The following is a 23,699-nucleotide window of genomic DNA, read 5'->3' on the forward strand; positions in this document are numbered from 1 at the left end:
ATGTGATATGGCTGGGCAGAGAGAAGATTATAAGGTGGGAGGAGGTAAGAAGTAGCTGTGATTTGTTCTTTTGTCCTCTGATCCTTTTGTTTTGTTTTGTTTTTGTCTTTTGAGACAGGGTTTCTTTGTGGCTTTGGAGCCTGTCCTGGAACTAGCTCTGTAGACCAGGCTGGTCTCGAACTCAAAGAGATCTGCCTGCCTCTGCCTCCTGAGTGCTGGGATTAAAAGTGTGCGCCACCATTGCCCGGCCTGTCCTCTGATCTTTCAGCACTTGCCCCAGTATCTGGCTCTGTATTTTTATTAATAAGACCAATTAGAACTTGGGCGATACTAATGGCTAATTTCCTTTTACCCATGAACAAGCAAGCTAGTCTTCACTTTCGTGCTTTTATACACCTTGTTTTTTCCATCTATATGCAAGGAGAAGTTCTAAGATAACTTTATATTTCAATATTATTATTATATTCTTTTTCCTACAAAATATATATGTTATTTGAATATTAATCCTGCAACTATACTACCTGATTTTGAATCTTGACTGAAATTTATTATCTGTGTGACACTGAGTAAAGTCTAACATGTCTAAGCTTTATTTTCCTCATTTATATTGAGTTACTGTATAATACAGTTATTTATGAAATTCAATGAATTAATGTAAAGTTTTTTATGACAATTTATGACTTAGAGACTGTATTATTGTACTTCAGTTATAAATACTAATGAACCAAACACTATGGTAAATATTGAGGAATAAGGAAAGGAAGAAATTATTTCAACCTTTAAACAATTCAGTCCACAGGAAGAAATTTTAAAAGTACAAAGAAGACAGTATGATTAAATCTACCCAAAGGGATTCACAGAGAAAATGGCATTTTTAAATGAGTCTTAAATTTTGAAATTGTACTAGTGTAAAAGAACATTAAAAAGTGTTTTGAGCTGAGGTATGACTATGACCACAGGAGTTCTGTGATATATGACTAAATCAAGGTACAAAGGAAATGACTTGATTGTTTGATGGATTCATTAATCATTTTCTAACATAAATCTGTTGTAAGAAGGCTGCTTGTTCATTTCCTGGCCACCCAGACTCCCAAAATAATCACACAGAAACTATATTATTTATATCACTGCTTGGCCAATCACTATAGCATATTCCTAGCAAGCTCTTACATATTGAATTAACCCATTTCTATCATTTTATATTTTACCATGCAGCTTTTGGCCAACCGGCAAGGATCCAGCTGGCAACTAGCATCTATCCCCTCTGGGGGCTATGTGGCCTCTCCCTGAATCCACCTTCTTTCTCTCAGCATTCAATTTATATTTCTCCACATACCTCTATTCTGCAATGCACAGCCCCAAGACAGTTTATTTATTAACCAAGATATTCACAGCATACAGAGGGGAATACAACATCACCTCCCCTTTCCTGTCTAAATAAAAAGGAAGGGTTTAACATTAACATAGTAAAATTACATATAACAAAACAGGTATCAAGCAAGAATTACAATGACAATATTTGTATCTACTTTATCTTTTATCATAACTAAGGAAAACTATAACTATCTATTCTTCAACACCATCAAAGACTCCAAAAGGATATAATATTACCTAAGTTAACCGGAAGTGCATTGTATGCAACTTCTAAAACTCTAGACTTAACAGAGACATTTTGCTACCTGGACAGTCACACAAAGTTCTTCTGTAACTTTGGAGCAACCATCTTCAGCCTACTGGACAATGGTATCTGGCAGACTTTTCCATGAAGTAGAAAATTTCAAAGACAGTTCCACCTATATTAGCAGTTTGTCACTAACTTTCTTCTGTGTCCTGCGGAATGTCTGGTAGTCTCCTTCATGAAGCAGGAACCCCAAGGGACAGTCTCACCTTTTTTAGGCAACTTTAGCAGTCATTTTTCTGTGGGTTCTGCATGTCCAATTTACATAGCATAATATCAAGCAGTCCAAGCAAGAGCAATTTCTTGCCCAAAATGGCTAGCAAACTCCCCGAGGAGCCTCTTCAATGCCAATCATCCTCTTGAAGTAGACTGGTGCTGCCAGAAGCAGATATGTCTCATTGTCATGAAAAGTCCTAAGTTCTTAAACATTTTAATGCCTTATCCTGTAGTCTTAAATACCATATTCTTAAGGTTTCTGAAAGATTTGAAGAATACCTATCTAACTGAAATATATCTCTATATATCTAGAAAACCTAACTAACATGACTACAAGCTTGACTATTATAGATGGTTATCTATTGCCTTATATTTCTTAATTATACATTACATTTTTTAAAATCATTTTTTAAATTTATTTATTAAAGATTTCCACCTCCTCCCATCTTCCCATTTCTCTCCCACTCCCCCCACTCCCCCTCCTTCTCCAGTCCTAAGAGAACTCAGGGTTCCCTGTCCTTTGGGAAGTCCAAGCCCCACCCCCCGCTCCATCCACGTCTATGAAGGTGTGCATCCAAAGAGACTAGGCTCCCAAAAAGCCAGTACATGCAGTAGAATCAAAATCCAGTGTTATTATCATTGGCTTCTCAGTCAGCCCTTATTGTTAGCCACATTCAGAGAATTCGGTTTGATCACATGCTCATTCAGTCCCAGTCCAGCTGGCCTTGGTGAGCTCTCATTAGATCAGTTCCACTGTCTCCGTGGGTGTACGCACCCCTCACGGTCCTGACTTCCTTTCTCATTCTGCAACACATGGGCACAGGAGACCACTTCCTACGTATAACCCCAGTAGCACAGACAATAAGAGTAACAATGAAGAAATGGGACCTCCTGAAACTGAGAAGCTTCTGTAATGCAAAAGACACAGTCATTAAGAAAAAAAAGGCAACCTACAGAATGGGGGAGAAGATCTTCACCAACCCCGCATCAGACAAAGGTCTGATCTTCAAAATATATAAAGAACTCAAGAAACTAGACATTAGAACTCTAATTAACCCAATTAAAAAGTGGGGTACTGAATTGAACAGAGAATTCTCAACAGAAGAAGTTCAAATGGCTAAAAGACACTGAAGGTCATACTCAACCTCATTAGCTAGCGATCAGGGAAATGCAAATCAAAACAATGCTGAGATATTATCTTATACCTGTCAGAATGGCTAAAATCAAAAACACCAATAATAGCCTATGCTGGAGAGGTTGTGGACTAAGGTGAACACTCATCCATTATTGGTGAGAATGCAAACTTGTGCAACCACTTTGGAAATCAGTGTCATGGTTTCTCAGGAAACTGGGAGTCAATCTACCTCAGGATCCCGCGATTCTACTCTTGGGAATATACCCAAGACATGCCCAATCATACTACAAAAGCATTTGTTCAACTGTGTTCATAGCAGCACTATTTATAATAGCCAGAACCTGGAAACAACCTAGGTGCCCCTCAATAGAATGGATAAAGGTGTGGCACATATACACTTTAGAGTTCTATTCAGTGGTAAAAAAACAATGACATCTTGAATTTTGCATGCAAATGGATGGAAATTGAAAACACTTTACTGAGTGAGATGACACAGACCCAAAAAGAGGAATATGGTATGTACTCACTCATAAGTGAATTCTAGCCATAAGCAAAGGACATTGAGCCTATAATTCATGATCCTAGAGAAGCTAAATAAGAAGGTGAACCCAAAGAAAACCATGTATTTATCCTCCTGGATATTGGAAGTAGACAAGATTGCCAGGCAAAAGTTGGGAGCAGGGATTGGGGAGATGGGGAGAGAGAAGGGAGAAGGGGAAGATTGGGGACAGTTTCAGGGAATGGGATGCTTGAGATGGAGGAAGAATGAATATGGGAGCAGGGAAGAAGATAACTAAGGGAGCCATTTTAGCATTGGCAAGAGACTTGGCTCTAGAGGGGTTCCCAGGTGTCCAAGGGGATTTCCCCAGCTATGCCATTGGGCAGCAGAGGAGAGGGTGCCTGAACTGGCCTTCTCCCATAGCCACACTGATGAATATCTTGCATATCACCACAGAACCTTCATCTGGTGATGGATCAAGATAGAGACAGAAACCCACATTGGAGCACTTGGACTGAGCTCCCAATGCCCAGATGAAGAACAAAAGGAGGGAGTACATTTTTAAATGAGTTGCATAAACCATAATACCTTGATCAAGAGCAGAAATATACAATAGCAAAATTGACCTTAAATTTGTATCATTAAATCAAGATCCATGCCAATGCAAATCATTATAGCATATCCACCTTTAAATGTAAACAAACATTTATATATAATCATTTAGGGAATTTGGTTGTAGTTCTCTCCAAACTGCCTCCTGTTTTTTTTTTTTGTTTGTTTGTTTTTGTTGTTGTTGAGCAAAGTATTTTCTTTTTGGGGATTTTCACAGTTACTTTTCAGGTGGTCTTGGTCAATCAAACCACATTAATCTGGAAGATTCCACAGGTTCTCATTCTCTGTGGAAACAAAAGAAGAACCTCTTTTCCAAAGCAACGTATCTTTAGTTCTAAATTTTAAAGTCAAGATACCTTTATGTTGACTTATCTTCTGAAATAGTACTCAAAGTTTCTTCTTCTGAAAGTCTTCTGTCAGGTGTCATGAGTCAGAAATTAGGAATATTTCTACCTCATTGTTTATGCCTTTTGTAGAGGATCTCCAGCTTTAAACTACTGAATACATGCCCTACATATTTTGAAGATCCACTTATTTACATATAAAAAATCTTGAGACACTGGTATTTATTAATTATGTTTAAAAATACTTCATTTGTATCACAATCTGCAAAGTTGAAAACTTTTAAATTGAGAGTATGATTATAACATATCTCCTCACAGTCTGAGAGAACTTGTGATAACTTGGGTTTCAAAACAGGCTAAAATCTTGCTTAAATTTAAATAGCTAATATTATAGCATTCAATTCAGATGAGAAATTGTTTCATTTAGCCTTTTGATGCATCACTGAAGACTAATGTCTCTAGCACAGATGACCTTTTATAATGGAACAGGATACAGGGAAAATATTGACATCTGCAGTTAATTCTAGGTCACTGAATAAGAGGCTACATTCAATACCATTTGTGTACTTAATTTGCACTTTAAAATGAAATGGTGAACCCCATCTCTTATTTCCACTTCAATTCACATGCATTTTAGTCTTATTTCCTATTTTATATATTTGCTTTGCTGTCTCCACCATAAACCCTATGCCCCAGTCTGAGTGTTATTGTCAGTTTCTTGGAAACATTGTATTTACTCAGAAATCAAGTCAGGGTTTTCCATTATTCAGAGAGAACTGCTCTGTTCTCAAATTTTGGTTAAAACCAACAATGCATCTTTACTTCTATTTTTCATGTTTTTCTCATCTATTTTCATATAAGATATTTTGATCATATTTTTTTGCCCTCTCCCTACTCCTGGATTGCATTTCTCCCTATTCACCCAAAATCATATTATGTTTCTCTCTCTCTCTCTCTCTCTCTCTCTCTCTCTCTCTCTCGCTCTCTCTCAAAACAAAATCCAAACAACAAGAAAATCAGAACAATCAAACCTCAACAAAATATCCAACTATGACTAAATCACCAAAACAAAACAAAATAAGAGGCACTCAAAATACACAGAGTTAGTTTTGTCTTGGCCAATTATTCCAGTCACTAGGTCTGTTCTCGAGCATGATTTATATTATCAATTGTCATTCCATTGGAGACAACTGATTTTTCATTTCACAGCAGGGATCAATTGCACATAGCTTCTTTGTTATGGCTAGAACTTTACATCTGCTTCCCTTTCTCCTATATTCACCACTACCCTGAAATCCATGAGCTTAGTACTTAACATGTAACTTCTTTGATAATAGCCTCTGTATTCTAATTGATTATTATAGAGCTTACTAAGTTTCTGTTGAGATTTCAGAAAGTCTTGCAGATTTATTAGTTCTGATAGTTAGCAGTGGTAGCAAGTCTTTCTACACAATTTATGTATGGTAGGCAATTTATAAAAGCTTGTTCATAGTTGTCTCATTGTTGTAATAGGAGCGGCGGGGCTGCATCCCCAGCACCCCAGCCGCCTGGCTAGCTTATGCCCCGAAATAACAACATACAAACTGTATTCATTTAAACACTGCTTGGCCCATTTCTATCTAGCCTCTTCTAGGCTAATTATCACATATTAATTTAGCCCATTTCTAATCATCTGTGTAGCACCAGTCTTACTGGGAAGATTCTAGCCTACGTCCATCCTGGGTCGGAGTTTCATCGCGTGTGTCCCCGAGAGCTGAGCTATGGCATCTCTCTGAGGCGTCTGCCCTCGAGAGGAGAGCTGTCAAGTCTGAGCTCACTTCCTCTTCCTCCCAGCATTCTCTTCTATTTACTCCACCCACCTATGTTTTAACCTATGAGGGCCAAGCAGTTTCTTTATTATAATTAACCAATGACCTTCCTCCATCATCTCATCACCACAGATGGCTCAGTATTTTTTGCTAAAAATGTTTTTTTTTCTTTCTAGCCAAATGCTCACTGATATGTAAAATAAAGTATAATTCTTTGAAATCACTCACCTTGCCTATTGCCTTGCTGTAAGATAATTAATTGTGGTGTGGTGAGATACAGAGAAACAAGGATATTTTCCATTATAGTCATAGTCATCCTCTTTATTCCAAGCTGTGCTTAGTCTTCTGTACAGAAATAGAAGTGATAACTTTCCTATATCAGTAAACATCAAACATTTGAATTATAAGGCACAGTTAGTAAATGTTAAGAAAGTAACTATAATTTTATTCATCACAGATATATGTAGGCATAACCAACCCTCTTTCAAAATTATCACTTTTCATGATCACTTGAAATGATGAGAGGTAAATTAATTTTACATGCATTGCTTCAAAACCACATAGGATATTGTAATTATTGGGCTTATTTGGTTCAGTAGGAACAGAAATCAGACTTCCTGTACACATCCCATAGAGGGTTATTTAAAAATTCATTGAATATCTTAGCAAGATTTAAACAGTTGTTAATTTAAATTCAATCAAACATGCACACATACTTTCATCATTATTCTTTCCCTGTTTTCTGGCTCTATTGTAATAGTAGCTCTTGAAAAATATATTATGAAATTTATTATCAAATATTTAGGTTACTAATATTTTTGCATTCTGGTAAATATTAAGTGTAATATATGAATCTCTCTTATCTATACATCCATAAGCATCATACCTCTGGGACTAGACTTGCAGTGCCAGAAGTGGTTATTTTTATATAATGTGTTTTGGATTTGTGAAGTTAGTAATGCAATGCTGACTATAAAAATAATCTACTGTTAGTATCAAACACTAGATATTTTAATGACCATTTGTGTGGCAAATCATACTTCATACTTTTTATGTAGAAATATATGTATAAATAAAAATATGGTTATTTTTATTAAAATGGTGCTTGTTTTCCCACAGTTTCTTTGATTCTCTTTTGCTTATTTGATAACTACTATATTCATTAAATTTGAACATAAAATATGTCAAAATATGTCCATCTAGGTCAAATTACTATAACTTTAAATACCATAGGAATTATGTTTTATTTCTGTGCTGTTACCTTTATTGATGTAGGAGGTTCTTCTGTTCATGTGTTGACTTCATTGATTAATGAATAAACTGCTTTGGGCCTAATAGGGCAGAACTTAGGTATGCGGAGAAGACAGAACTGAATGCTGGGAAGAAGGGCAAAGTGAGAGACATCGTGGATCTCCTGCCTGAGACAGACGACGTGACAGCCACTGTCACATAGCGATACACAGATTAACAGAAATGGGTTTAATTAAGATATAAGAATTAGCCACTAAGAAACTAGAGCTAATGGGCCAAGCAGTGTTTTAATGAATATAGTTTCTGTGTGGTTATTTCAGGTATAAGCTAGCTGGGCAGCTGGGACAAACACCTTGTAACACTTCATCTATCCTAACCCCAGACAACTGTTGCAAAAATCATATTTTTGCTTTGGTGGTAGACTCCAGACTTTACTGAGCATGAGTTTTATTCAAGAATTTATACACCATGAATTACTTCCCCAGTGCTTTTGGTGTTGATGGACTGTGAAATCTCTTTTTTAGGAGACATTACCATACAATTTGACATCTTACTGATGAAATAAGGAGGACAATTTGACAAATTTATATGCTTCATGTGAATACTATGATTTTTATAATTAATAAAGGTAAGAAAGGCATAATATAAGTTTTTACTAACATGTAGTTGGACCTTTAGATGTCTAATTTTAATACAGGTATACTTGTGTGCTTTTAAATAAAATTTCAGTGCTATGTTCTACATAATGAGTTTGTGATGATGTATGTTTAATTTATGAAGTTTATAATTTCTGTGTATGAAATTCTGTCTGCTTTTCAGCCTAGTACCATGGTTCTGAAATTTTGCCATCACTGTGTAGCAATAAATCACACTAACTATATAGAACTGTTACATACACTTAAACTGTGATAAAAGTTACAAAAATTAATTTTAGTGAATGCATGTTAAAATATATAAGAGACAAGATATCTGCAGTCTTGCTATATGGTCAAGATAACTTTTCAAACAGCAGAACACAATTATCTGATACATATATTTTAGGAAATCCATTACGATAGTCAGTAGTCCTTATGTTGATGCTAAAACAAAGCACTATGAGATAAAAGACCAACTAAACATTCCCTCTCTTCTAAAGTATTCCATATGGGTTGAAATTGTTTGTTCCAGACCACTTAGCAAAGTTTATGGAGTAAGGAAAATGACTGAGTAGTGCATCTGGAAGCTTTGCAAAGTTTAAAGTTGGTTTTCAAAATGGTAGTGGTGGAAATGGGGAGGGAATCTGGCTGACACAAACTCCATATGTGCATAATGTATTGATTCTATGAGGGAAATATTGTTTCAACTCTCTTCACCCCCAAGGAAACCAGATCAGTGTGTTTTGATTACTTTATTTCTTTGATATCAGTTTTCCAATGTACATAGTATGGATAATCTATGTTTTATCTTTCCACATATTATTTTAAATCAGTTTCATTTAATAAATTTGTAGATGTTTGCAATGGTTCTATGAGATGGACTAGATAAAGGGAAGGCATTGAAAGAAAAGACATTATATGTTTCATCTAACTCTTGTATTTACTTACAAATAAACATAGCTACCAGCAAAATGAAATAAAATTCAAATCTTTGACATGAGGATAGGTGAACTACTATGAGATAAGTATCTTACTTCAGTTATTGAGGTAAACCACAGGCTGTACTTGGGGAAGCAATATTTTTGAGCAAAACCAAGGAAGGTAACTTGGCCTAAATGAATGCTATAGTTATTAGACTCTGGAACTATTCTGTCTAACATGGTCACAGCCAAGTATATAAACAGACTAAAATTTAGGTTTATTAAACTTAAACAAAATATTCTATTGACAAGGCAAATATCTCTAACATCATAAAAGTGGCACCTAGATTTTGATGATAACTAACCGACTGCCTAATTACACTGAAGACCCATCTAAAAACAGAGAAGTTATACTCTATATTTTATACCTAACCAAATATGTGTCTAGTGAGGTCATGAATCTTAGAGAACACACCACTGACACTTTCAAAGCCAGCATAATACTTATCCTTATATCCACAAATAAGTGTAGTTCTCACAACTCATCTTCTGCATGTGAGGTGCTTTATTCTTGTGCAGTGTTCAACAAATTTTCTTCTTTCTGAATATTCAGTGTTTTGATTATTATATTAGTGGGAATATTTTTTGTGCTCCTTGTATATGCATGGATATGATTTTCCTAAGTTTGGGGATGTTTCCTACTATGATCTTGTTGAAGATCTGTTATATGTCATTGACCTATTATTCTTCTTCCTTTTCCATGCCTATAATCTGGACACTTGTTTTTTTGACAATGTCTTACATTTCCTGTATATTCTTACTCAATTATTTTTGAAAATAGTCATTTTCTTTACATATTTTGTCTAGATTCTATACAATATATAATATATAGTATACATTAACTTCAAATTCTGATATTCTACCTTCTTCTTGATTCATTTGATTTATTAGGTTTTTCCCTGGATTTTCTAGTTGGTATACTGAGTTTTTTTATTCCCTATTCATTTCAGACAGCATTTCCATGCTTCTATCTCTTTATTAAATTAAGTTACCAAACTGAATTGCCATTGTCATTTCATTCAGATGTACATTATTTGTTTGTTTTGAGACAGGGTTTTTCTGTAGCGTTGATGTCTTTCCTGGAATGAGCTCTTTTTTTATTTTTATTGAGCTCTACATTTTCCCTGCTCCCCTCCCTTCCTCTCCCTTCCCTCCTTCAACCCTCCCACAAGGTCTCCATGCTCCCTCCCAATTTAATAAGGAGATCACTTTTTCTACTTCCTATGTAGATTAGATCTATTTAAGACTCCCTTAGTGTCCTTATTTTTGTCTAAATTCTCTGGGATTGTGGTTTGTAGGTTGGCTTCCTTTGTTTTAAAAACCACCTATGAGTGAGTACATGTGATAATTGTCTTTCTGTGTCTGGGTTACCACACTCAAAATAACGTTTTCTAGATCCATCCATTTTCTTGTTATTTTTTTCTGCTGTGCAAATGTAATTGTGTAAATGTACCACATTTTCTTTATCCATTCCTTGGTCGAGGGGCATTTAGGTTGTTTCCAGGTTGCTCTTATAGAGCAGACAGGCCTCGAATTCACAGAGATCCACCTGCCTCTGCTTCCCGAGTGCTGAGATTAAAGGTGTGTACCACCACCACCGGGCCAGATGTACATTTATATTTTCTTGGTCATCCATCACTCAAGCATTTCTTTCTATCTTCTTGAAGTTCAATGAAGTGTTTTTCACATGTGTTCTTATAATTTCTTAAATTATTTGATAGAGATTACTTATTTTTTATGTCAGCATTTTTATTTATTTATTTATTTTTTATTCATTCATTCATTTATTTATTTATTAAAGATTTCTGCCTCCTCCCTGCCACTCCCTCCCATTTCCCTCCCCCTCCCCTGATCAAGTCCCCCTCCCTCATCAGCCCAAAGAGCAATCAGGGTTCCCTGCCCTGTGGGAAGTCCAAGGACCACCCACCTCCATCCAGGTCTAGTATGGTGAGCATCCAAACTGCCTAGGCTCCCACAAAGTTAGTAAGTGCAGTAGGATCAAAAACCCATTGCCATTGTTCTTGAGTTCTCAGTAGTCCTCATTGTCTGCTATGTTCAGTGAGTCCCGTTTTATCCCATGCTTTTCAGACCCGGGCCAGCTGGCCTTGGTGAGTTCCCAATAGAACATCCCCACTGTCTCCGTGTGTGGGTGCACCCCTTGCGGTCCTGAGTTCCTTGCTTGTGCTCTCTCTCTATCTGCTCCTGATTTGGACCTTGAGAATTCAGTCCGGTGCTCCTTAAATATTTTGTCTTAGTGTTCATTTAGTTAGTTTTCATTAGATAATACCTCTATAGTGCCAGTGAGTTTGATGAAAAATATGGTATATATTGACATTGCTTTTAATGACCTGAGCATGTGAGTATGTGTTTCTTTGGTTGTGATAATTTGGTCTTCCTTAGATTGGTCTGGTATAGGACATGCATGACCTGGACTGGTAAAGCTGGTGGATGATATGTTTAATTGGACAAGGAAAACATGTTTGGCTAAACCAGTATGGTTCCAAAATGAAGACACTCTGGCCACTGGTTTTGAACAAGTATTTGAGATTTGTAAATGCAGGTGGATTGGCAAAGCATAGGGAAGAGGATGAAAACACTTATACTGGAAAGATGGCTCAATTTCTCAGACTGAGGGTTGGCTCTGGAACTAGACATGTGAGTTTGCAGATAATGTCAGTGTGGAGATTGTTGGGAAACTTACACTGAAATATCATTTTATAGTTATTGTGAATGGGATTCTTTTCCTAATATATGCATATACATTTTAGACACACACACACATAAATATTTGAGACAGGATTTCTTTATATAATTCTGGCTGCCCTGGAACTAGCTCTCTGTAGACCAGTCTGGGGTCAAAGTCAGAGATCCACCGCCCTTTGCCTCCTAAGTTCTAGGATTAAAGGTGTGCACCTCCATTGTCCAGCTCCTAATATATTTTTATCAAATTATTGGTATACAGAAAAACAATACATATCAACCATCATTGTTCTTCACACAGTTAGAGAAGGCCTAAATTCACACTGAAGCACATAAAGCCAGAATAGCTAAAGCAATCTCAAATTAAAAGAAAGAAACTGGAGGCATCACATTAAGTGATTTTTAAGATAATTACAAACCCATAGTAGCAAAACATTATGCCATGTGTGTCAAAAGAAACATATAGCAATGGAGTAGAATAGAGATTAAAAATTATATATACTACCCAACTAGTTTTCAATAAAGATACAAACAGCAAATGATGCTTAGAAAACTACGTATACACATCAAGGCAAACTTGATTAATTCCCTTTACTTCATGGAAATGTTAAATGAAAATGCACCAAAGACATTAATTTTTGATATGACATCCTGAGAATACTAGAGTGAAATAGGAGATATTCAAGAAATTATTACAGGCATAAAATTTTACCTAGAGTCTTTAAAAGACTGGAGAATAATAGTGTTTCTCTTGGATAAACAGGGAAGACCCACAGTGGCTGATGCATCTGTAGTCCCAAGGAGGGGGGTTCCATTCAGGGCTGAGAGCAGAACTCAGCAGCATCTTCCACAGGGGTTGGTTTTGCAGGCATGAATGATATAAGTTTCAGAGAAATGTGGGGTGTTGCTTCATGGCTTCAGAGATCTATGGTGGCTAGATGATGTTAGGCAAAGACAGAATCATTGTAAACTGGCCATGAGAGGCCACTCTCTCAAGCTGTGACAACAAAACTTAAGATTCCATGAAGATCTCAAAATGTTGGTCATGCCAAGATTCTGGAGTATCTGTTGAGGGAAGCTGTAAATATGGGACTAGCCCAATGTAAACTCTATATATCTTTTAGGCATCAGAGCTGTGTGTCTTGCTGGCAGCAGAGATAGATGAATGTGCCTACCCAAGCCTTTTGAATCTCAGGGGAAGATATCAGGAGCATCAAATCATAGATATGGACCTGTAATTTGATATTTTCTCTTATAAAAGTAATGTTGTCATCTTTATGGGATTTATAATGCCAAAATTAAGCCTTTAAGCATGTCTGTGAGGAATGAAATTAGATTAGTTGAGGTGGAAAAACGATACCTAACTATCAACAACACTATTTTATGAGTTGGGATCCTAAACAGTATAGAAAGTTTGTGAGATGGAGAAATGACTTAGGGACTAATAACACTTCTTGCTATTGAAGAGGACCTGAGTTTGTTCCCCTGCACCTATGTCAGAAGACCCGTAAGCATATGTCATTCCCCATGGAGTAGATTTGATGCCCTCTTCTGAAGTCCCTGGACACCTGAACACACATGGGCACACACATCGACACAAAGATACATGGGCACACACATAGACACATAAATTTTAAAAATCTAAATAAAAAAAGATAAAGTGAGATGAACAAAGGCATTCATCACTCTCTCCTTCCTGGCAATGGATTCCATGTGTCTAACCACCTCCTACTACTGTTGCCATGGTATTGAAACTTAAACTTTGAGTAAAAATAAACCTTGTTTTCCTTAAGTGACCATTACCTTGAGGAAAGTAACTAATAGAGCTCTGCTATGTTTCAGTCATAGGTTGATTTGATTATTCCTTGTTATGGCCTATATTCTTCCCTTTTGGAATAGGAATGTTTATTCTGTATACTTATATATTAGAAATATGTAGAAATTTTATCAGTACACATAGTTAATAAATTACCTTGAGACTCAGATAAAATTTGTGTACCAGCCTTCTAACCTTTATTGGGAATTTTAATGACCATGAATGATCGAGAAAGGTCATTGGCTAATAAAAAAACTGCCTTGGCCCATTTGATAGGCCAGCCTTTAGGTGGGTGGAGTAAACAGAACGGAATGCTGGGAGGAAGAGGAAGTGAGCTCAGATGCCTTAGCTCTGCTCTCTTGGACAGACACGATGAAGCTCTGACCTAGGATGGACGTAGGCTAGAATCTTCCCAGTAAGCGCACCTCGGTGCTACACACATTAATAAAAATGGGCCAGGCAGTGTTTAAATGAATGCAGTTTGTGTGTTGTTATTTCGGAGCATGAGCTAGCCAGGTGGCTGGGAGCAGGGCGGCAGGAATGCAACCCGCAGCTCCTTCAACACATGAAGACTTTTGAAGTTGTAGTGACTATATTTTGTATTGCTATGTCCATGAAAATGGGGTGGAATGTTATGACTTAGAAGTTATGTCTTTGGGTGTCAAGTTGACAAGGTTTGATGGTTAATCCTGATTGTCAATTAAGTGGAATTGGGAATCATCATGAAAACAAATCCTAGGGACTCCAGTGAGAAGTTATTTGAGGTGGGGAGATATACTCTCAATATGGGTGGAACCATTTCAAGGGATGGTGTCCCAAAGCAAATAAAAAGTTGAAAATGTGCTTAGCACAGGCATTCACTGCTGCTTAGAATTGTAAAGAGTGTAATCAACCGTTACTGACCTTGTTGCTCTACCTTCTCAGACACAATGGATAATATCACTGGAAGTATATGAAAAATAAGCTTTGTCTTAAATTGATATTATCAGATACTTTGTTGTAACAATGAGACAAGTAACTAATACAGTACGTATCATCAGATGAATGGAAAAAGAATAATATGCAAATGGAAACTTGTGTGTGAGTGTTGTATGTATATATTCAGGTAAATGAAAATATTCAGTGAAAAGGAATAAAAATTCTGTTATTTGTAGAAAAATAGGTGAAATTGGAGAATAATATATTATGGGAAATAAACCAGTCATAGAAAAAAATGCCACATTCTCTCTCATAGATTCTCTTTCAAAGCTAAAGCTGATTTGATCTGAAAGTAGATTTTAGGTAGGGATTGAAAAAGATTGGAAAGCATGTGTGATTAGTATTTTTAAAAAGTGATTAGATTTAATTAGTGCATATAATATGGACTTATAGAATTAATATCCTAAACTCCATTGACATGTTTAATTAATTCGTGTTGAAGAAGTGTTTGGTTCTACTCTAGGTCTCTAGGTTATCCAGTCTATTGTTCTTATCGCAATCAGGGAGGCTTCCTTTGGCAGCTTATAGGCACACTACAGCCAGACATCAGAGAGAGAGAAAGAGAGAGAGAGAGAGAGAGAAAGAGAGAGAGAGAGAAAGAGAGAGAGAGAGAGAGAGAGAGAGAGAGGCTAACTTGGAGGTCTCCATCGGGTTCTTTCCCTCAGAAATAGGGAACCTCATAGAAGAGGGAGAGGACAGATAGTAGGAGTCAGAGGGGATGGAGGAGACCAGGAGAACATGACCCCATGAATAACCTAAGCAGGGTTCTTTTTCACATGGCTTCATAAAGATTTGAAGTGGCAAGAAGAGGATGGGACCTGTATGGATATGCACCAGGTCCTCTGCATGTATGTTATGGCTGTTTGATGGTTTTGTAGGATTCCTAATAGTGGCAGTCCACTGTGTCTCTGATTCTTTTGTTTGCACTTGAAACTCTTCTCCTCCTATTGAGTTATGTTGTCTGGTCTTGTTATAAGGGGCTTCTGCCTTTCTTTGTTGTACCTTCTTTTGACATGTTTGGTTGTTGCCTCTTGGAAGTCTGCGTTTTGCTGAAGGGAAACAGAGAGGTAATAGATCTGAAAGAGAGGGAAGCAGGGGAGATCCAGAGGAATGGATGGAGGGGAAAATGTGATTGGGGTGTAATGTATTACGGAGGAATTTATTTTCAATAAAAAAATAAAATTATGGAAATAATTGCATATGAAAATTGAAGAACATAGAGAGTTGCAGTCACAGAGATATTAGACAGTGTTACCTTGGGTAATTCTTAACAAAAAATATTAAGAAGAAAATATCATAATAGTGTTCTTTTCCTTTAAAAAAATCATAAATACTTAAAACTGATCTCTTTAATCTTCTTTTCTCTTTTCCTGATTGTATCGACACCTGACTTACTCCCCAATCCTACCCTGGTGGTATATTTCCTACAACTGGGGAATAGCAAAGATTCCTGCAAAAGAATCAGTCTCTAATGGTGGACAAAAATGAAAAAATGTCATTTATTATGCAGTGAGTCCCCCCAAAAACACCTAATATGATGATCAACACTTGACCCACTTTCTCATTTCAATCTAGAAGAATTATTTAAAAGGTTGTATTTTGTCCTTCTACACCTCTTGTCTTCTCACCGAGCAGATTAGTATGTTAAATTAGAAAACATTTAAACATGCTTATTGATATGATTTTAACCTAAACTCAATAAATATTTTATAATGTGGATGAAAAGAGATTGTGTACTGAATGAAAAAAAAAATGAGCTAATGAATTCTGTCTTAGAGTTCTTCCAGGTCTCAGATTCTAGAAGAGTTTTGTTTTCCCCCATGATTTTAATTGAGATTTAGAGCCAATAACCTTATTGAATCAACACTTTTCTCTTAGAAGAAATTAAAAATAAATTCCAAACTCCAACTTTGGGAATCCAAATGTTTTACATAATCCCCATGATGACACCAAAGCAAAGGTCTCTAATAGATAGACAGTAAGTACCACCCCCAAAATTCAACAAATCATACAAGGCAGATAATTTAATAAAGACAATTCTGAAATCATAATCTTCAAAAGGTAAATGAAGACAGGTATATGTCTAAAGAATTACAGTATGAACTTTAAAATATAAATGAAAAAATGAATTGAGAAATACATATAAAAGCTGTAGTGATATCCTCAGATCATTATTTTAAAGTTATCCAGTTATCAACAAGAAAATAGAACATATAACATAATTATGTTTGCAAAGATGATATAAAATGATGATATTGATAATTTTAAAACCCTCTAATTTTGGTTTAGTGGCTGAACCCACAACATATCTTTTTGGATATATGTTTTCTGTAACTGTATTGAAAAGTCTAGAAGTAGTATTAAATATGAGGAAAACTTTTAGATTCCATAATCTTGTCACTAACTAAATGACTGATCCTAACTTAATCACTTCTCTTTAGGATAATTCACTCTCTGTAATTGATGAGATGATTTTCAATCTCTGGAGCAGATGATGACTATAGTTTCCATGGCTACCATTGATGGAGGAAGGTCACTGGTTAATTAAATAAAGAAGCTGCTTGACCTGATAGGTTAGAACGTAGGTGGGAGGAGCAGAACGCTGAGAGGAAGAGAAGTGAGGTCAGAGACTCGACAGCTCTCCTCTCGGGGGCAGACGCCTCAGAGAGACACGAGATGCTCCACTCTTGCGGGCAGAGGTGAGAGCTCTGCTCTCTGAGGCACACGCGATGAAGCTCCGACCCAGGATGGACATAGGCTAGAATCTTCCTGGTAAGCGCACCTTGGGGTGCGACACATGTGATTGGAAATGGGTTAGTCCAGGAGCGAGAGTTAGCCGAGAAAAGGGCTAAAGCTAAAGAGCCAAGCAGTGTTTAAATGAATACAGTTTGTGTGTTGTTATTTCGGGCATAAGCTAGCCAGGGTGCGGCTGGGGTGCTGGGGCCCCGCCGCCCCTATTACTACATACCATTCTCTAATTTATTGAAGGATACAATGACAGAGAATATGGACATCATTTATCATGCACTTGTTCATTTTATATTAATTTACTGCTCATATGTGAGGTAGGAACTGATAATTGCTGTTGTTTTATACAGTATATATACACCTGAAAGCTCATAGATATGAGTTGAATTGTCCAATTTGTCAGCCAATAAAGACAAAATTAATACCTGTGCTTAGTGATCGTGTTCTTTAACACTTCCCTGTCTTTCATAGTTAAAGTGTGCAGTTAATGTAAACCTCAATATGGATTGAACTCTCATAAATATTTCATTATATTTTCTTCCACTTTTGAATCTCTATCAATCTTTACAATTATTCAATGGCTTTGGTAACTTGTAGCACTGAATATTTTTTGTCTAAAGTCATGTGCTGGTTACTTACATTTTCATGCAACTTTGTGAAATTGGGACTTCTAAAGATGGGGTACAGAGGTATCATATCTGTTAATCTAGTTGCATTCACACAGATGGGGACTGATAATAAATATAAACCCAGTTTCTTCTAATTTCAACTAACAGCCCTTTCTTCTGTTCCTGATGCTACATTTGTAGACCTAATGTCAAGGGACATAAAGATTAACTTCTTCAAATGAAATACACATATATACACACACACACAAACACAGACATACGTATACATATACAGACATACACACACACACATATATATACATACAGAGACAGAATATATATATATACATATATACACACACACCTCAATTATTCATGTAGTTATGTATAGAATGCCAAGATGTTTGAAATTATGAAATATCTGTCACTGAAGCTTACAGAAAATGAGGAAAGATGAAGAAAAAACATATTTTGGATCACTGAGAGGGTATATGTTGCTCCCAAATCTCTCTATATTTTTTAATTTATTCTGCTACTTTTCAATTTCTAATGCTATAGAACAGTTGGTGCATATTTTCTTAAGTTCATTTTCTCATGAGGAATTAACAATTTCTGGCAGCACCTGTCACTTGGAGTCAGGATTTGTTCCCACTTAGTGTAGGAACCTAGCACATCAAACACGGGGAAAACATAGACAAAAGAAGTAAATGGAAATATTAAATACTTTTATGTTATGTTGAGAACAATGCTTTGGTAAGAAATGCCACAGAAAATTCTGACAAATTTTCTCTAAAAGAACTACTTATTCCTAAAATAAGTTCGAACATTTAAGACTTTCCCTCTGAGATAAATTTATCTACTCTAGACAGAATAGAAGCACTGAAAGCTGAATGCAATAAATTTCTGTTGATTGAATCCTATTTTCTGACAGATATCTATATGAAACTAATTATTAGTTTATCTTAAGCTGACAGGAAATATACATTTACATATGTATGTGAATTCTTTGCTAATTAAATAAAAAATAAATTATATGTTAAGAAAGCAGTTAAGTTTTTTTTTTTTACAGAATGTAATCAACCTATAAATGCTCACTTGCATTTCTCTGCCACCAAAGTTAAAATAATTCCTCTTTCTTTTTTTTTTTTTTGCCTCAAATGTACTTTTCAGATTCTGGCACTGTGAAGACATACATAATTTCTCTTAAAGTGCAATGAGCAAAATTCACCTTCTAGTTTTGAATGACTATTGTTTTGCTCTGTAGTTCACAGTTACATCTGATAATATGGTATACTTTTCAAATGTATTTTACCATATTTTTTATTTGAGAGTTTAATCCATGCATTTCTTACATTCTGATCAAGTCCACCTCCACTTTCTCCCTTCTAAGTCCTCCCACATACAGCTAGCTATTTTCCTCTGAACTTCATGCAATTTCTCCCTTTTTAAAAGTCTTCCGAGTCTACTTAGTGCTGCCTATGCCTGCATAAATATGGGACCATTTACTTGAGCTCGGATAACCTCTAAGTGTGGAACTCTTTTGTACGGCAACAGTTTACCTATTCTCAGGACTGCACCTCTAAGAAAATCTCCCTCAGAAGCCATCACTTGCTAGTTCCTCAGCTAGGGCTGAGATTTTACCCCTTAAATATTTTATTTGTTTGTTTGGTTTTTTTTTTTTTTGGTTTTTCGAGACAGGGTTTCTCTGTGGTTTTGGAGCCTGTCCTGGAACTAGCTCTTGTAGACCAGGCTGGTCTCGAACTCACAGAGATCCGCCTGCCTCTGCCTCCCGAGTGCTGGGATTAAAGGCGTGCGCCACCACTGCCCGGCTCCCTTAAATATTTTATATGTTGAAAACTTAGCTGCATTTGAAGACTCTTAAAGCTTAAAAGGACCGCAGAAAGTAGTTTGATTTTTTTTTCATTTATAAAAGACAGTGAAGTCTGTAAAAGAAGCATGACTTACTCAAGGTCATACTGATGATCTGTGTTAGAACAAGCACTTAAATGAGCTTGACATTTTGTACACCAGAAATTTTACTGGTAGACTGAATTTCAAACTACAGTCAAAATATCAAATATATGTAAATATTGGGAAGACATTTCAACCACAGAAACTTCTACATTGTTAGCCTGATTTTAAGAGCAATTCCGTGGGCCAGAGGGCACTGAGATTTATTCTGTATTGTGCTCAGGGAAAACGAATTAGGTTGCAGCAGAAGTGATTTAAGTGGTAGGTTTTCATTTCACAGTTGATCACAGCAAAGACAGAGACCATTTGGTGCCTTTTTCAATGTCTGCCAAAAGTTACTTCGTGTCTCAAATACTGATTTTTTTCATTGATGCGCAGACAGAATTTAGCCCCCAAGGAAGCCTGTAGAATTGGTTAAATGCCAGAGCTGGTTTATTTCTCTGGTGAAATTGAACTGTTCTCATATTTTTAAATACCATTTGATTTCATTTCTTTTCTAATATGTTTGTCTCTAATGGGTTAATTGGCGTACTTGGATCTTATTTAATTTTACACTTATACTCTGTATAACCATTTTTACTCTTTGGTATTTAAATCATTACTAAATACCAATTTTCGATATAGATTTAAGATTGCCAGAATTATTGAAGTGATAAAGTTTCTAAGTGGGATGGAATAACAGAAAAATAGCAGTATGAAAAATAGTTGCCTTTATTATTCCATGCCTTTTAATCATAAACATTAAAAGATCAATAAAAAGTAAGTCTGAGCAAACTGTCAATTAAAGCTTTAGACCTCAGGTCTTTCTCTTCAGCTCCCCCAGAAAACATCGTAAATAGGTACACAGTGAAATCATACTGATTCAAAGAGGTAAATGGGTAGAAACAATCTTAGATAGAAAACAAAAAGACATTCATCTTGTTGAGAATCACCTTTTGGACACTGCAGTTTTGTGCCATGTCTTACAGATGAGCTAATTTTCCAGAATCTTATAAAAAGTATCTCACAATTATAAGTTTGAACCAAGTGACATGACGGCTTAGCTCATGATGAAACAAAATCCTATGCAGTACAGATTTTCCTTGAACTAAATTATATTGGCTTACTTCCAGATTTGCTAAAATGACCTTCATGAGACATGAGATAATTTATAATTTCACAATTAATTTTAAAAAAATCTCAGAGTAGGATTATGGAAAATTATATAGTTCATTTCTGGGTTGTGCTTTAAACTTGATTAAAACTCTTATACTTCCATTATTAGCTCACACTGTTATGAAGTTTGTAGGTCCACAATAGAAGTGTTTACATGGTAGGTTTGGGCTCTCACAATCCTCATATAGTAGTTTAATAGCTATTTTCCAAACTAGGCAATATCAAGCATCCATCAGTAAATCTTTCAAATGCATAATAAAAGTTGAGAGACCCACTTCACATCAAAGAAGGCATAGAACTGAGATCTAATTGAAAGGGGGAAACTGAGCTAAACAAAACCAAATGCAATTGTGTTGGTTTTAAGGATCTAATAACAATGCCATCCAATGTTAAAACTCTTGACACTCATTCTGTTTTGTATTGTAACATTTGGCACAGTGTAATTGTCAAATACTGAAAGATAAAGAGAAACATTCAGGTAATAATCCAAATGGGTCATGACATAATATAGACATTTTTAAAAATAAATAGCACAACCATGAAGACCAATGATAAGCTGAATTGTCTAAAGTGGCCTCTAAAGAAGCACTCTTTAAAAAATCATGAATTTTTTGCATGACTTTATAATGTACTCATACCAACATTTTTATAGTTCTAGGGTAAAAATCAATTTTATTTAAGGGTGTTGCCACACTTAGATAATATATCCAAGAATATATGGGTGGCACAAATTGGACTTTATGGATATTAATAAAAGGTGACACAAAGTTGGGTGTGTAAGGATATGGGACTTCATCTGGGAGGAGTTTGGAGAAGTACTGGGGTATGACTAAATAGATTGTATAAAATTCTCAAGAAAAAAAATAAAGATGGGGAGAAAAACAAGCTTAAAGAACAGACACTCATCAAAAACCTGTGATGTACTTGTGGGGCTTTTAATGCTTGAGAGTACAGTTTTCCGGAAATTCCAGCTGCAGGATGAAGTGATTCAATGGGTTTCAGCAAAACAAAATAGAAAATCTAGATTTAAAGAGAGGTATTGATGCAATAGACAGCTACATTTTGCGTCGAAATGCAATCATACTACCCATTCAAGTGCTTCCTTCTAAACTGTCTGCATGGCTCTGCTTCTTGCAATTGTAAGTTTGCATTTGCTGAATCTCAGATTAGTTTGTTTCCTTACTGCCTAGCATGTTATAAGCAGTCAAGAAAATTTGTTGGCCTAAAGTGCAGTATAAGGCTATTTTCAAATAATTACTTCAGAAATTAAACTTCTGTTTGTGAGATTAACTCATGCCTGTACCACAGTAGTTACAAATAACTATTCAAAACAACCTATGAGGGTTAATGGCAAGTTTTTGAGAATTTCAAACACATGGGCATTAATAATACACTTCTGAATATTGGTAGATCACTAACCCATTTGAACCCATTCCAGTTAAGATGCAGGTAAAACAAATTAAAATATTAAAACATTTGTAACTACTTTATACATGTACCCCTAAGCTACAAATATGCAGGAATAAAGATAGTCTTTCATACTAACTTTGCAATTATGTAAACAATCCAGAATATTATATTTGTATTATTAATATATGAATGTAAAAGACTTGGTAGGAAATGGGCATGCATAAGGCAGTGAATGCATATAGGGAATGGTGGTAGCCAGAGATAGTGTGTGAGGCTCATGTTCAGTATTGTTTAAGTCTAGTTATATGTAGCACATCATATAGATGTATACAATATGTTGTATAAGCATATATAAATAATTATATATTTGTATATGTATACATATATATTAAATATGGTGAAGTTTTTCTTTCCTGTGTAAAATAAATGCTGAAGGACATTTTTAAGGACCAATTAACAACACTATGATTATCAGAAAGACAGATTATTTTGATATACTTGTAGCTCAGTTCCTGCAACAGAACATTCATTCTTATGGTCTGAATTAGTTTCTAGGGTTCCAGTAATCATATCTAAGTTTTAAGTTTTAAAGAGTAGGATGATAGAGAAAAACAGAATTTCATGTACCTCTCTCTTATTAAGAGATTCCTGAAAGTCTTAAGACTCTTCCACTCACTTTTCACTGTTGGATACCATCATATTCTACTTTCTAATGCCAGAAATGTAGGAAAATGGCCTTTAAATTTGAACTCAATGTTCTTTTAATTTCAATAAAAGAGAACAATGTCTAACGGGTAACTAGTAATATCTAGAATGCCTTTTTGGGGGACAAGGGACACATTAAAAGAAAATTTCCTCGATTAGCAACAAATTAGTTGTTTTGTTGTCTTATACTCTTGAGACACCAATGGTTTTCATAGTTCAGCATCTTTAATTTTCAATTGGCATTTACTATAAGTTTTACTATTTCTCAGAATGTAAAAAAAATCACCATACTTGTAGAAAGTTGAATGTATTCTATTTTATTGTATTCTGTCCCCTGTAAGATACACACACACACACACACACACACACACACACACACACACACACACGATGTGCTGATATCTTACCTATTAAAACTGCTTTACTACTTTAAACCCTTTCTTTTCTTTC

The sequence above is a fragment of the Microtus ochrogaster genome, chromosome X, assembly GCF_000317375.1.
Source record: "Microtus ochrogaster isolate Prairie Vole_2 chromosome X, MicOch1.0, whole genome shotgun sequence".
Lineage (NCBI taxonomy): Eukaryota > Metazoa > Chordata > Mammalia > Rodentia > Cricetidae > Microtus > Microtus ochrogaster.